This window comes from Erinaceus europaeus, chromosome 16, assembly GCF_950295315.1.
Source record: "Erinaceus europaeus chromosome 16, mEriEur2.1, whole genome shotgun sequence".
Lineage (NCBI taxonomy): Eukaryota > Metazoa > Chordata > Mammalia > Eulipotyphla > Erinaceidae > Erinaceus > Erinaceus europaeus.
This window is the reverse complement of record NC_080177.1, coordinates 79,305,596-79,321,371: the sequence shown is the minus strand read 5'-3', so window position 1 is coordinate 79,321,371 and position 15,776 is coordinate 79,305,596. Positions and strand designations below refer to the sequence as shown.

General features: G+C 44.2%; 1 protein-coding gene and 1 non-coding gene across 2 annotated transcripts in view; both read left to right on the top strand.

Moving 5' to 3' along the window:
* SIPA1L1 (signal induced proliferation associated 1 like 1) overlaps positions 1-15,776 on the top strand; it is a 322,776-nt gene that overhangs the window by 37,614 nt on the left and 269,386 nt on the right. The gene's annotated exons all lie outside the window — the stretch shown is intronic.
* LOC132533539 (U1 spliceosomal RNA) lies at positions 15,026-15,187 on the top strand. Its single transcript, XR_009545414.1, has one exon. It is a non-coding gene; the product is annotated as a U1 spliceosomal RNA (small nuclear RNA).

Here is a 15,776-nt window from a genome sequence, read left to right as displayed (position 1 = left end):
GCTTCACCACACTGGACTGCCTTTTCATATAGGAAGAGACAGAGACAGAGACACACACACACACACACGCTGTCTGTCCCTCCTTCCCTCCCTCCCTGACTGAGTCACACACACTGCAAAACAGGCAGGTGAGCTTTTCTTTTACTTTTTAGTTAAAACTGGGGATTCACTGCTCGGGGCTGACTTTTTTTTTTTAAAGTCTTTTGGTTTAAATTTTTTTATTATCTTTATTTATTTATTGGATAGAGATAGCCTGAAATCAAGAGGGAAAGGGAGAGAGGATAGAGAGGAAGAGAGACAGAGGGACACCTGCCGCACTGCTTCATCACTCATGAAGCTTTCCCTCTACAGGTGGGGACTGGGGACTCGAACCTGGGTCCTTGTGCACTGTAATATGCGCACTCAGCCAGGTGTGCCACCACCCGGCCCAGGCTGACTTTTTTTAGGTAGAAAGACAGAGACAAAGATAGACAGATGGAGAGAAAAAGATACCTTAGCACCAATGCTTCCTTTTGGGTTGTGCCATGACAAATCAAGCTTACCGTCCAAGTGAGGAAGGCATCTTTCTGACCATGGAGAACTATTTTAAAGGCCAGACCCCAAGCTATACCTTTGAATGACCCGGGGGGGTTTTCCAATACATATCTGGCTAATGTCCTAATCTCTAGAGATCATAATCACGTCACCACTCATGAATCTGACCTACATTCTTGGAGAAACACTAGAGTTTAACTTTCTTTTTTTTCCCCTCCAGAGTTACTCAGTGCCTGCACTATGAATCTGCTGCTCCTGTGGCCAGTTTTTTTCAATTTTTTGGATAGGACAGAGAGAAATTGAGAGAGAAGAGGAAGACAGAGAGGGAGAGAAAGACAGACACCTGCAGACCTGCTTCACGGCTTGTGAAGTGACCGCCCCTGCAGGTGGGGAGCCGGGGGCTGTAACTGGGATCCTCGCGGGGCACCTTGCACTTCATACTACGTGAGCTTAACCCGCTGTGCCATGGCCCAGCCCACCAACCTCCCCATTTGACTTTCCAGGAAATCTCGCTGGTGTTGTAGCCAAGACTAAAACCAAAAGACAAGACAAGGTCATTTGCTTTTTTCTGCACACTGAGTTTTCACGTGAATGAGAGCAGTCTGGAGACTTAGTTCTGGCATAATAGCCAGTGACATCAGTGTGTGGCGGGGCTGTAGCGCAGTTTATAGCCAGGAGACCACTTCTCACATTTTGGCTCTGCCTTTATTAACTGTGCCTTGATTAATGAAGCCTTGAGTCTGTTCTCACTTTCTTTTTTGCCTCCGGGGTTATTGTTGAGGCTCAGTGCCTGCACCATGAATCCACTGCTCCTGGAGGCCATTTTTTCCCCTTTTGTTGCCCTTGTGGTAGCCTTGCTGTGGTTATCATTGTTGCTGATGTCCTTCATTGTTGTTGGATAGGACAGAGAGAAATGGAGAGAGGAGGGGAAGACAGAGAGGGGTAGAGAAAGAGAGACACCTGCAGACCTGCTTCACCGCCTGTGAAGTGCAGACCTGACTCCCCCTGCAGGTGGGGAGCCGGGGGCTCGAACCGGGGTCCCTACGCCGGTCCTTGCACTTTGCACAACGTGCGCTTAACCCGCTGTGCTACCGCCCGACCCCCTGTTCTCACTTTTAAAGTAAGAATACTTAACTGCCTTAAATTTTAGAAGCTTATTGTGAGGGTCAGGTGAGGCAGTGTGCTTAAGGATTTATTGAAGAGATTATGAAATCCTTTCATGAAACATAAAGTGCTTTGTAAAACTTACACTTGATTTTTAACCATGTGCAATTATTGACTGACTTCACTTGAAGTTCATAAGTTATACAAATTGTAAGTCCTCAAATAGCCAGGTAACATAACAGAATCATACAACACAGAGCCCACAGGCCATTGCTGGTCAGATAGTCTCAAAACCCTGTGCATGCTTTTAGGTGTATAAGTATGTACGCATGCAGTCAAAGTCATTTTGTGCTTTCCCTGGAAGACTGAGACTTAACTACTTGTGTGCGTATATGCATTCAGTTTAACTTCCTTAAAGGTAATTGCATTGCGGTCTCTCTCCATTTCTAACAACATAACAGTGAGAGGTGGTGCTTCTTAAGAACATATTATCCAGTGTGTATGTGTGTGTGTGTGTCGGGGGGAGTAGACAGCATAATGGTTATGCAGAGACTCTCATGCCTGAGGCTCCGAAGTCCCAGGTTCAATCCCTGGCACCACCATGAGCCAGAGCTGATTCATGCTGTGGTTAACAACAGCAACAATAATAATAAATAAGATTAAAAAATCATGAAAGGACTTATTATCCTTGTTCTTATTTCTTCCTACTTAACTTGGTGAAACTGGTGGTGGTGTCCAGGCTAATCGTTCTGAAAGGGAAACTGAGAGGTTCTGTCAAGACTCCAGTGTTAGTCATGGAGGGACCTTGCATTCAGAGATCTTGCTCTCATTATGATGTCATGATTTTGCTTAATCAAAAGATAATTCTTTTAAAAAAAAAGTCTTTGACCTCACAGTTTTTTTTTAAGTCGCTTTACTGGAGGAAACGGCAGTTTATTAAGCAGTAGTCACATGTGTGGTGATTTCTTAGCTCCCCATGATAGGTGTCTGCACACCACAACCACTGTCAGCTTGCACCCTCCATAGCTGGGGGGGTCCCCAACCCTTTTTCAGTAGCCCTCCCCATCTTTAGACCCCTGTCTGTATTGCAGTAGACCACAGCTAATGAAACTTCACCCTTTATTTCTGAAGTCCCATCTACGAGTGAGATCATCCGGTATGACTAATATTTGTGCATTTGGTTTTCCATAACAGTAATAATTAAGAGTTATATAAAATCTAATAAATAATTTATGTTTTGTAAATTAATATGCATTAACTTCTGAGGTGGCCTTCATAAACTAATACTGTGTCCTCATTAGGAAGATAGCCTTGCTCTGTTTCACACTATAATCAGTCATCAGCACCTAGCAGTGTTACTGTGAATGAGAAGTAACTTGCCGGAACATTCACAGCAGTGTAGTCGAGATGCATTTGTTTTTGAGTGGATTTGTTTCCTAGTTTTATTAAGAAATAATTGACAGGAGGTGGGCAGTGGTGCACCCTGTTAAGGACACACAGGACTAAGCACAAGCACTCATACAAGGATCCCAGTTCGAGCCCCCGCTCCCCATCTGCGGGAGGTGGGGGGAGCTTCACAAGCAGTCCCGCAGGTCTGCAGGTGTTTATCTTTCTCCCTCTTTCTGTCTTCCCCTCCTCTCTGTTTCTCTCTGTGGTATCCAAGAGCAATTCTTCTTCTTCTAGCGTTTGCCCTTCTTCCGTAGCCAGTCAGCAGCGTCAGGTTGAGCCTGATGTCAAGTTTCGAGACCTCCTTTGAATCTGGAGAGGTGGCAGTCGTTGACTATGTGGGTCATGGTCTGTCTGGAGCCGCAGGGGCAGTTCGGGTCGTCTCTGGCTCCCCAGCGATGGAACATAGCGGCGCACCGGCCATGGCCTGTTCGATAGCGATTGAGGAGGGCCCAATCATAACGTGCCAGGTCAAAGCCGGGTTGACGCTTGCAGGGGTCTGTGATGAGGTGCTTCGCCCACCCTGTCCAACGCTTGACGTCTCGTCACCCAATCTGGTCCCCTATGCCTACACTGAACTTCTCCAACAGCAATAACAACAATGGACAAAATAGCCTCCAGGAGCAGTGGGCTCATAGTGCAGGCACCGAGCCCCAGTGATAACCCTGGAGGCAAAACCAAACCAAACCAAACCAAAACAAAACAAAAAGTTAAGTGATATATACTCCATAGACTACTGCACGGCAATTCAGAATGATGATACCGTGTTCTTGGGGACAAAATGGACGGAACTGTAAGTGATTGTGATTACTGAAGTAAGCAGGGAGGTAAGAGTCAACTACCAGACGGTTTCACTCACGTGGAATATAGAGACTTTAAACATGTGAACTTGGAGAAATAAAAAAAAGAAGAGAAGGAAAGAGTGAATGAGCCAGACTGTCTTTAAGACTTTGTGAGAACTATGGTGATCGTAGGCAGGTGGGCAGAACGTAGGCTTGGTGGTGGGACCCTTGTGTAACTCTATTCTTGTAATCTTTTTTAATCGTGTCAACCATTATTAAACTCCTAGTAAAAACACCAAATTTTGTTACAGGCATAACTGAATGTGTTGAGGGGTCATTGGTGGTCAGTACTAATTAGAGATGGGGTTTAGCAGATGACGGTTCGGCATAGCTTCCTCTGTACTCTCATGGGACAGACGGCACTGGAATGGTAAACCTGTTCACCCGTTGTCCCCTGAGATTGTGACTGCCAGCTTCTGAGCGTTTACTTGGTCTCTTGTATGAGACCTTTTTCACATCTGAACTACATTGACTGAATGGTTGAAACAGATCTTTTGGTAGACTCTTCAGCTTGTAGGCTGATTGTGAAGTAGGACAAAGTACGCTAGGTGGCAGGCAGTGGCACACCTGGTTAAGCACACACACATATCACTGTGTGTCTGGACCCCGGTTCAAGCCCTGGTTTCTTTCCCCTTGCGGAGGTGGGTGTGGGCAAAGCTGCACACACAGCGAAGCGTTGCTACAGGTAATGCTTCTTCCTCTGCCTTCGGTGCTTCTTCTCTCTCTCCCCTCTCAGTTTTTTTCCATCCTAATAAATAAATAAACAGAAGTTAAAAAAAAAAAAAAAGGGAGAGAAGCATGATAAACTGCTATTCAGATGTGCTGCCTGGCGGTGGCGCTCCGGGTTAAGCACACGTTGAAGCACAAGGATCCCGGTTCGAGCCCCCGGCTCCCCACCTGCAGGGGGTTCACTTCACAAGCGGTGAAGCAGGTCTGCAGGTGTCTGTCTTTCTCTCTCCTCTCTATCGTCCCCATCTCTCTCAATTTCTCTCTGTTCTACCTTATGAAAAAGGGAAAAATGACTTCCAGAAGCAGTGGATTTGTAGTGCTGGACCAAGCCCAGTGATAACCCTGGAGACAAACAAAAAAATTTTGATTTTTGGTTTTTTAAAAAAAATACTTATTTACTTATTCCCTTTTTGTTGCCCTTGTTGTTTTATTATTGTAGTTATTGTCGTCGTTGTTGGATAGGACAGAGAGAAATGGAGAGAGGAGGGGAAGACAGAGAGGGGGAGAGAAAGACAGACACCTGCAGACCTGCTTCACCGCCTGTGAAGCCACTCCCCTGCAGGTGGGGAGCCGGGGGCTCGAACTGGGATCCTTGAGCTGGTCCTCATATTTGCGCCAGGTGCACTTAACCCGCTGTGCCACCACCCGGCTCCCTATTTTTTATTTTAATGTACATGAGCAGTCATTTGATTTACAAAAAGATGCAGCAATTTAAAAGATACAGAATATTTTCAAAATAGTGGAAAAGAGTACACAGCTCCCAGTAGAGCAAATGAGCAAGTGGAATAACAGTTCATAAACTGGTCGTGGCATGTCTAGTGAAGCAGTGACAGAGAGCTAGCGGAAGGCCGAGGAACTTTGTCACATTGGAACTGGGGGATCCATAATCACCTGGCATCTGTGCACTGGTGTCCCTGTGGCTGGAAATGTGCGTGATGGGAACTCCAGGAATCTTCCAGACTCATCCATCTATCCACCCATCCATCACCCATCCTTATTTATTTATTTATTTACTTATATGGCCACCAGGGTTATTGCTGGGCTTGGTATCTGCACAATAAATCCACTTCTGCAAGCAGCTAGTCCCCCCTCCTTTTAGTTTAGTTTTGTTAATGTTTATTTTATTCATCTGTTGAATTCTGTCTGACAGGACAGATAGGAACTGAGAGAGGAGGGGGGAGAGAGATATGGAGAGAAAAGAGAGACAACTGTACACCTGCCTTATTGTGTGAAGCTTCCCCTCTGCAGACAGGAGTGGGTCCTTGAACTGGGGCCCTCGTGAATGGTGTGCTGTCTTAGCTGGGTACACTCTGGCCCGGCCCCCACATCTAAAGCCAGGAGGATGTTTCCACCCAGCTTCGTACTGGGGACCTTTTTTGGTTTAGGCGGAGATCGTAGCTACTGTTCCCTGTCAGCTGTGGTTGAATTGAGTTCTATGCACTGAGCAGCCGTCTGCATGGTAAGCGTTCCGATCTGGGAGCCTTGATCATCCTTACAGCCTGTCGGTGCTTCTGCCCAGGCTTCACAGTTTCGGCCATTAGCATGCGCGCAGTCTGTTAAGCAAGGCATCCGCTTGGCATACAGACAGCTCAGCATAGACTGCCCGCTATTCAGTTTGGCTTTAGTTGAAAAGCTGAACGGGGCCAAGTGGTGGTGCACCTGCTTGAGCACACATGTTAGAATGTGCAGTGACCCTGGTTCGAGCCCCTGGTCCCTACCTACAGGGGGAAAGCTTTGCGAGTGGTGAATCAGGGCTGCGGGTGTCTCTCTGTCTCTCTCCCTCCCTATCTCCTCCTGTCCTCTTAATTTCTGAATGTCTCTATCCAATAAATAAAAATAATAAAAAAATTTTTTAAATAAAGGAAAGGTGATGCTAGAGTTGGTAATAGCCAGCACGTGATATGCTGGCCTGGTTGTGGGCTGTGTTGGGAGAATAAGCAGGAAGGGTGCTGGGTGGTGACTTTTCTTTCCTGGAGTGCAGGGACCCTGATCTTCTGTAGTTAAAATACATCCTTTTTTGAGGCTCTCTTTTCTGAGACTCCACGCTCCTCACGGTTGCATACTTCCTTGCTACTCTGCTGCTTCTTCGACTCCTTCTTCTCCTTTTTTTTTTTTTTTTTTTTTTTGCCTCCAGGCTTATCGCTGGGGCTTAGTGCTAGCACCATGAATCCATTGCTCCTGGAGACCATTTTTCCCATTTTATTGGATAGGACAGAGAGAAACTGAGAGAGGAGGGGGAGACAGAGAGGAGACAGAGAGGGAGAAAGACACTTGCAGACCTCCTTATGATTGATGTGTCCTTCCCTGCAGGCGGGGAGCCTGGGGCTCGAACCTGGGTCCTCACACTTAAAACTACATGCGGCTAACCAGTGCACCACCGCCCAGCCCCTCTTGCTTCTTCGTGTTTACACCACACCTGGCAACCTCCATCCAGTTTCTAATTTTAAGTCTTCTTAAATGTAATTGTTTTGGCCAGTAGCTATTTGACGATTGACTGACAGAAGGGAATGAAGGTTCTCTCGCTACCTTGTGTGAACTTGTTCACTAAGAATTAGTCTGACATCACAGAGTGGGTTTGAATCCCAGGAAGTGATTGCTTGATAGTCAAACTTTTAGTTGCTATTGGCAGGTGATAGACCCACATCAGTAACTGGTGCAATTTACTCTTTTTTTTTTTTTTTTTTTGCCTCCAGGGTTATCGCTGAGGTTTGGTGCCAGCTCTACGAATCCATGATGTAGTCTACTTTTGACAATACACTAAAAACAAACAAATAGACAAAAAAGACCAAATTTATTTGTGCCCCCCCCCCCCATGTTCTGATTTGCATGCTTGGAGAGTAGCACAAAATATTGTATTTCAGAGACACCTGCTGGGAAGGTTTTCTGGGATGACACACTCAACCCTGCAGAGGGACTCATTCTTTTTTTTTTTTTTTTTTTGTCCACATGCTTTTCTGTAGTCATGCTCTGTACCTAAATGCCCAGCGTTTGGGAATTTCATGTACCCGCTGATTTAGTGACAAACGGGCTTTATATAAAAGAGCCCTCCACCCCTTAGAGTGTGGACATCACATCCCTTGGCTGAGGATTTGTTTTGCTTCTCTACAGAATCCTAACAAGTTGATTCAAGCAGTGTTTGAACTGAGGTTAAGTGATGCCACGGTTGTTTGGCAGGCTACGGTCATGAACACTGCCTCGGGGTGATTGTAATGTTCAGTTGTATAATCACAGATTACAGTTTCCCAAACACCGGGATGAGTACACATGGATCTTCAGTGAGAAACTGCCCCACAGGATGGATCTCCTTTAGAAACCATTTGTGAAATCCCCTTGAATGTTTTCTTAGACAATTATACTAATATATGATGCACTTAATTAGAGTGTTTCTTGGGCTGGGAAGATAGCCTAGCCTGTTAGAGCACCAGCCTGCATGCCTGAGACTCCAAAGGCCACAAGTTCAATCTCTCTCTTTTAATTTTTATTTATAAAATGGAAACACTGACAAGACCATAGGGTAAGAGGTGTACAACTCCACACAGTTCCCACCACCAGAGCTCCGTGTCCCATCCCCTCCCCTGATAGCTTTCCTATTCTTCAGCCCTCTGGGAGCATGGACCCAAGGTCATTGTGGGGTGCAGAAGGTAGAAGGTCTGGCTTCTGTCATTGCTTCCCCGCTGAACATGGGTGTTGACAGTTGGATCCATACTCCCAGCCTGTCTCTCTCTTTCCCTAGTGGGGAGGGGCTCTGGGGAAGCGGGGTTCCAGGACACGGTGGGGTTGTCTGCCCAGGGAACTCCATTTGGCATCACGTTAGCATCTGGAACCTGGTGGCTTAAAAAGGGTTAAGATAGAAAGCAGAGGAAATTGTTAACTAATCAAGGTTCAGTCTCTTAATATCACCAAATGACAGAGCTGAGCCATGCTCTGATTCTATCTTCCCTTCCTTCCTCTTCCGTTCTCTTTCTCATGACAAACTAATATAAAAAAGGAAAATGGGGAGTTGCACGGCAGCGCAGTGGTTTAAGCGCATATGGTGCGAAGCGCAAGGACAGGCGTAAGGATTCCAGTTCGAGCCCCCGGCTCCCCGGCTCCCCACCTGCAGGGGAGTCGCTTCACAGGCGGTGAAGCGTGTCTGCAGGTGTCCGTCTTTCTCTCCCCCTCTCTGTCTTCCCCGCCTCTCTCCGTTTCTCTCTGTCCTATCCAACAACAACGACGTCAATAACAACAATAATAACTACAACAACAATAAAAAACAAGGCAACAAAAGGAAAAATAAATAAAACAATTAAAAAAAAAAGGAAAATGTTTCCGACTGGAGGGAACTGTGAATATATTTTGGTATTCCTAAAGGGACAAATTAAGCACGCTGGGTCAAGCACACATAGTGAAAAGTGCAGGGACCAGAGGAAGGATCCTGGTTCAAGCCCCCGGCTCCCCACCTGCAGGGGCTCACTTCACAGGTGGTGAAGCAGGGCTGCAGGTGTCTGTCTTTCTCTCCCCCTCTCTGTCTTTTCCTCCTCTCAATTTCTCTTTGTTCTATCCAACAACAGCAGCAGCAGTGGCAACAATAACAATAATAATGGCAACAAGGGCAACAAAATGGGAAAAAATGGCCTCCAGGAGCAGTGGATTCGTAGTGCAGGCACCGAGCCCCAGCGATAACTCTAGAGGCAAAACAAAACAAAACAAAACAAAAAAGGTGTCAATAATAAAAAAATGTCTATTATAAACTAATATAATATAAAAATATATAAATATAAGTATCATATTTCAAAAATATTTTCTCCATCTGTTCATCCTTGTTTTCCCTTCTTGGTTTTTTTTTTTTTTTTTTTTTTTGTAACTTAAAAGTTATTTTGCAGAGGACTTCTTCAGAAGTGATTCACCTGCTAAGACTGGAGAGGTGCATTGGGAATTGTATTTTTCACGATTAGTAATGTTTCCATCCAGGACATCTCTGTCACAGACATAAGGAGAATGGTCTTTGATGTACCTTGGTAATATTGGAAAGTACTTCCTCTTATCGTGGGGTCTGAAAAACTGAAACAGAGCGCCTACTCCTTTGAGTGAGAAGATGTTTTGGCTATAGCACATCTATCATTATCTATATCCAGATGAGGATATTCTTGAAAAAAGTACCTTCGTAATTCCCACTTCCAGTATTTTTTTTTTTTTACATTTATTTATTTTCCCTGTTGTTGCCCTTTTTGTTGTTATTTATGTCATTGTTGTCGGATAGGACAGAGAGAAATGGAGAGGGGAGGGGAAGACAGAGGGAGAAAGAAAGACAGACACCTGCAGACCTGCTTCACCGCTTGTGAAGTGACTCCCCTGCAGGTGGGGAGCCGGGGGCTCGAACTGGGATCCTTCCACCGGTTCCTGTGCTTAGTGCCACGTACGCTTAACCCGCTGCGCTACTGCCCGACTCCCCGCTTGCAGTATTTTAATATGGACACTCTGTTGTTCTTAACCTAAGCTCATCCTGGGAGGTATTAGACTGATTATTTAAAGCTTTTAAGTTTTCCTCTAAGTACTGTTTTAACTGCATCTCATAAATTTTGATATTTTATTCCCGTTGCCATTTAGTTTGAAATATTTGCTAATTTTGTCTCTTTACTATGGTTTATGGTGGTGCGGGGGATTGAGTCTGAGACATGAGAGTCATGAGACATGAGACATGAGCCTCAGGCATGAGAGTCTGTTTGCATAACCATTATGCTATCTACCACTCCCTCCCCACCCCACCCCAGCGCGTTTTTATTTTTGAGGTCATCTTTGATTCACAAAGTCCTTAGAGGTGTATTGGCAGTTTTCAGACACTTAGAATTTCCCTAAGAATCTTGTTACTGATTTCTAATTTAACATCACTGTGATCAGAGAATATATTTTATGTGATTTTAGTCTTTTTAAATTTGTTGAGACTTATAGCATGCCATATGGTTTATTTTGTTAACATACTCTGCATTTGCATGGGATGGGATGGATATTCTGTCATTTTTACTATATATATATATACATATATTTTTTTTACTAGAATCACTGTTAGTGTACTCTTAATTTGAATAGGATATTTATTTATTTACTGGATAGAAGCAGAGAAATTGAGGAAGAAGGGGAAGTAAAGAGGAAGAGAGACACCTGTTTCATCACTCTTGAAACTTTCCCCTTGCAGATGGGAACTGGGGGCTTGAACATGGGTCCTTGTATATTGTAATGTGTGCCCAACCAGGTGCGCCACTACCTGGCCCTGGAGATAGATTCATCCGTTAGATTTATTATTATTATTATTATTTTTTGTGACTCAAACTTATTTCAAAGTGATCGATAGTATTGTTTAGATCTTCTGTGTCTTTACTGTTCTGCTTGTTTGTTTACTGTGTATGTCTTTAATGCCCGGCAAGTCCTCTCAAGATTTGGATGTAACATATACTCCCATAAATTGATGGGCTGGGGGGTTAGTTGGTCCTTTAGACAGACTCTCAAACCAATTCGTTTTGTTTCCACTTTTATCCATTACCTACTGACTCAGTTTCTTTGTCCTTCTGAAATTCTGCATCAAGAGTAGACTTGCTTCCTGGTAACCATCCTTTAGTCTCAGGTAGTAGAGTTCAGAATGTTCTGCTAGAGTAGTTTCTAGTTATGCACTGATTTTTCTATTTTATTATTATCTTTTTATTTTGGGCCACCAGTATTTATGACGGAATTCACTACTCTTGGTGGTCATTTTCTTCCTTTTTGTTTTTTTCTTCTTGACGGAGACAGTGATACGGTGAAAGGGAAGATGGAGGTAGAGACAGACAGACAGACACAAACACACACACACACACACACACACACACACACACACACACACACACACACACAGAAAGAGCTATGGAACTGTGGTTTTATTTATTTACTTTATTTACAAGAACAGTGTTCTGTTCTGGTTTATCATGGTGCAGGGGATAGAAACTGAGAGCTCATAAGGTCAGGCTTGAAGGTCACTTGCATAACCATTAGACGGATCCCCAGCCTAGTAACTACGAACCTTTATATTTGTTGACGTCTGGTGTAAACAGCTTCATGCTTGAAAAATCATGTAGATTTTAGGTTTAGGAGCTATTTGTGTATATAATTGTTCCTGCCATAGAGATAGAGTAATCTTTCTTATAAAGTAAGACTTAACTGAATTGGACAGACTTTGCAGCTTTGCTGGCAACTGCAACATGATATATTTAAATATTTCTAATGCATTTTGTGTCTCTCTGTATGTATTTCGGGGTGATGCTAACACTTCTTCTAAGCTCAGTTCCTTCTTTTTTGGATCATGATGTACACTGTAATACTGTGCATAATTGCATATATATATATATATATATATATATATATATATATATATATATTGAAGCCAGCGGTATTACTTCCATTTTATTTATCTTATTTTTTCCTGTTTGTTATTTTACTTATCATACTTTATAAGGCTTTTCTCTTAGAGAAGTATTAAGGCTTTTCTTTTAGAGTAGTTGTTAATACGGCACTGTAGCTAAAACCATCTTTGAATTACTTGAATGTCAAAATGTTTTATTCTAGGGAGCTAATCCTAGTTAACCTATTTCCTCCTGCTGATTAAAGTTTAGAATTTTAATACATGTGACGGTAATGTTTTGAGTTAGGCCAGTGTATACTACTTAACACTTAGTCCTGCTGATTAAAACTTAGGATTTTAATACACGTGACAGTAGTGTTTTGGATCAGGCCACTGTTGGAAGTAGAGCTATGATTCTTGTCTTCTTGAGTTGTTCCTCTAGGGACAGGGCACCCAAGGGCAGAGCTCTGTGTAGTTTGGTATTGATGCTATTGCTGTGTAAGCCAAGAGTTCTGGGTAGTTCTTGCCTAACCTTCCTTTCTGTGGTAGTAGAAAACAGTAATTTCTAGGCTTATGAATAGGCTTTAGAATCTGGATAAGCCATGACAAAGATATTGCTATAGAAACTTTGTCCCACCTTTTGCAAATATGTACCAAAAAAAGCAACAATAGCTTAAAGAAATTTATATATATTAGAACTTGTCTTGAACATTAAAGGAGGAGAGAAGATTTGCTCATCCAATCCACAGGTGGCTGACTCAGTTTTGTCTGTTGTTTGTCATTTGACAAATACCTGCTTTTGTTTAGAATTCAGTAACAAAGGAGCTCTGTAAAGCTGTTCAGAGTCTCTCTCAGCAAAGATGTTCAGAGGAAGAATAACTATGTAGATGTTACAGCAATTCTAAAAGCTTTGCTGTTGACTTAGTTCAAGGTGAAAGTATTTTAATTTGTTCAACAGTAAGCCCCAAATGCTCATATTTGAAAGAAATCACCTCAGTTCCCTAGGGGCAGACAGAGATCAGTAAGAGGCAGTTCCCACCCTTTAAGAGAGATTCCTAAGAGAAAGGAGATCTGAGGGTAATGAGAATAGGATGAGGAGTTTGTCCCAAGGGCCTGTGGAGAATACTGTTGGATTCAGAGGACAGAGAGGGAGACTGTCATTTCCCTAGTGAGTGAGCGAGTGAGTAAGTAAGTGAGTGAGTGAGTGAGTGAGTGAATGAATGAGTGAGTGAATGAATGAGTGAGTGTGTGTACGTGCACACACATTCAGGAAGCTTCATGTAGGAAGTGGTATGTAACCAGCACTGGTTAGCTATGAAAATTCACTCCGAGAGAGGATATAAACAGAGTATCTACCAGAGAAGAGATCCAAAAGGTCCACAGACTTAGAAAAAAATGCCCCAAGTTGTTGTCAGAGAAATGTAAATAAAGACAACAATGAGATACCACTTCACTCCTGTGAGGATGTCATACATCATCCCTGATAGCAACAACAAATACTGGAGAGGTTGTGGGACAAAGGAACCCTCCTGCACTGCTGGTGGGAATGTCAGTTGGTTCAACCTCTGTGGAGAGCAGTCTGGAGAACTCTCAGAAGCCTAGAAGTGGACCTACCCTGTGACCCTGCAATTCCTTTCCTGGGAGTATATTCCAATGAACCAAACACAACCATCCAAAAAGATTTGTGTACACTTACATTCATAGCAGCACAATTTGTAACAGCCAAAACCTGGAAGCAACCCAGGTGTCCAGCAGCAGATGAGTGGCTGAGCAAGTTGTGGTCTAGATACACAATGGAATACTACTCACCTATTAAAAATGGTGACTTCACCTTCTTCACCTCATCTTGGATGGAGCTTGAAGGAGTTATGTGAAGTGAGATAAGTCAGAAACAGAAGGATGAAGATGGGATGATCTCTCTCATAGAAGTTGAGAAATAAGATGAGAAAGGAAGACAGAAAGCAGAACTTGGACTGGAGTTGGTATTTTGCACCAAAGTAAATCACTCGGGGGTGAGGGTGAGGCAGGGGCAGGGAGGGTTTAGATCCTGGAACATGGTGGCGGACGGAGGACCTAGGTGTTTGTTGGATTGTTGTTATGTGGAAAACTGAGAAATTTTACACATGGATCAGCTCCTGTATTTTACTGTCTCCTCTAAAACATTAACCTCCCGCCCCCCGTAAAGGAAAACAAAAAGAAAATGCACCCTGAGTTAGTTTGCCTGATGTCAACAAGAGGTCACACACAGACTGTCATTTGTGTAAAGTGAAAAGAGTTTATAAAGTTCCTGTCCCATGTGGGGGTGGAGGCCATGCCTCTCAGGTTACCCGCCCTCCTCCTGATCTCTGGCCTTTTTGGATGCGCTGGGAGTGTAGACCAGGTATCTGGCTCCAGTTCTCCTGCCGGGCTGGAAGGCAGCTCCGAGGTCAGCTGTTCTTCTGGTGTCTCCAGGACTTGTTCCTAAAACACTTTTTAACCCTACGGGCTCTGTTTCAGCTCCAGAGATTTAGACAAGTGAGTGAGGCAGAGGCAAGTGTCTGGGAATGTACTTCAGGTTTGTTGCAGCACCTGGCATGCAAAAGTCAATTCTTTTTTATTGATTTATTTATTTATTATTGATTCCCTTTTTGTTGCCCTTGCTGTTTTATTGTTGTAGTTATTATTGATGTTGTTGATGTTATAGGATAGGAGAGAAATGGAGAGAGGAGGGGAAGACAGAGAGAGGGGGAGAGAAAGACAGACACCTGCAGACCTGCTTCACCGCCTGTGAAGCGACTCCCCTGCAGGTGATCTCCTGCGGGATCCTTACGCCGGTCCTTGCTTTGCGTCACGTGCACTTAACCTGCTGTGCTACCATCCGACTCCCACAAACTTGTTACAGTAACAATGACGTGATACTGAATGCCTAACCAACATGTTAATTATTATTTGTTTTGATTCATTTCCTCATGACAGTGAGCCTGTGAGGCTGGTACTGCTGTCAGAAAAGTTGAAGTAGATAGGCTAAGAAGCTTACAGGATGCTACTTACCTGGCAGGGGAGATACCATGATCACCCGGGTGGTTTTCCCAGGGCGAGGCTCATCCATTGCACCCCAGAGGTGCTGACTTCTGCGACTTCCCCAAATGTGGGACACTGGACCGCATAATTTGTGGTAGTGGGGGCTGCTTCTCGGCTTTCCTCTGGAAAATAAAAAAATTAAAAAAAAAGGAAAAAGAAACTTACAGGATGAGTATTGGCCGATCTCACTCATAGACAGAAGTTGAGAGGGAGTCGGGCGGGAGCGCCAGTGGGATAAGTGCGCGTGGCGCAAAGTGCAAGGATGGGCATAAGGGTGGCAGGCCGCTGCCTGCCACCTGCAATGGAGTCAGTGGAGTCACTTCTCTCCCTCTCTCTCTTCCCCATCTCTCTCCATTTCACTCTGTCCTACCCAACAACAACGACATCAGTAACAACAACAATAACTACAACAATAAAACAAGGGGAACAAAAGGGGAAATAAATAAAAAAAGAAAGCAGTTGAGAAATATAACAGAAAGGGAACCGCACAGCAGAACTTGAACTGGAGTTGGTGTTTTGCATCAAAGTACTCGGAGGGTGGTGGTGGGGGTGGGGGGGGGGTGGTGGTGGGGTGGGTGGGGTGGTGGGGGTGGGGTGACGGTGGGGGTGGTGGTGGTGGTGAGAGGGTTTCCGGTCCTGGTGCAAGATGGCGGGGGAGGAGCTGGGCCGGAGGGTGGGTGTTTTGCAGAAAACTGAGCGATTTCATTATTTTT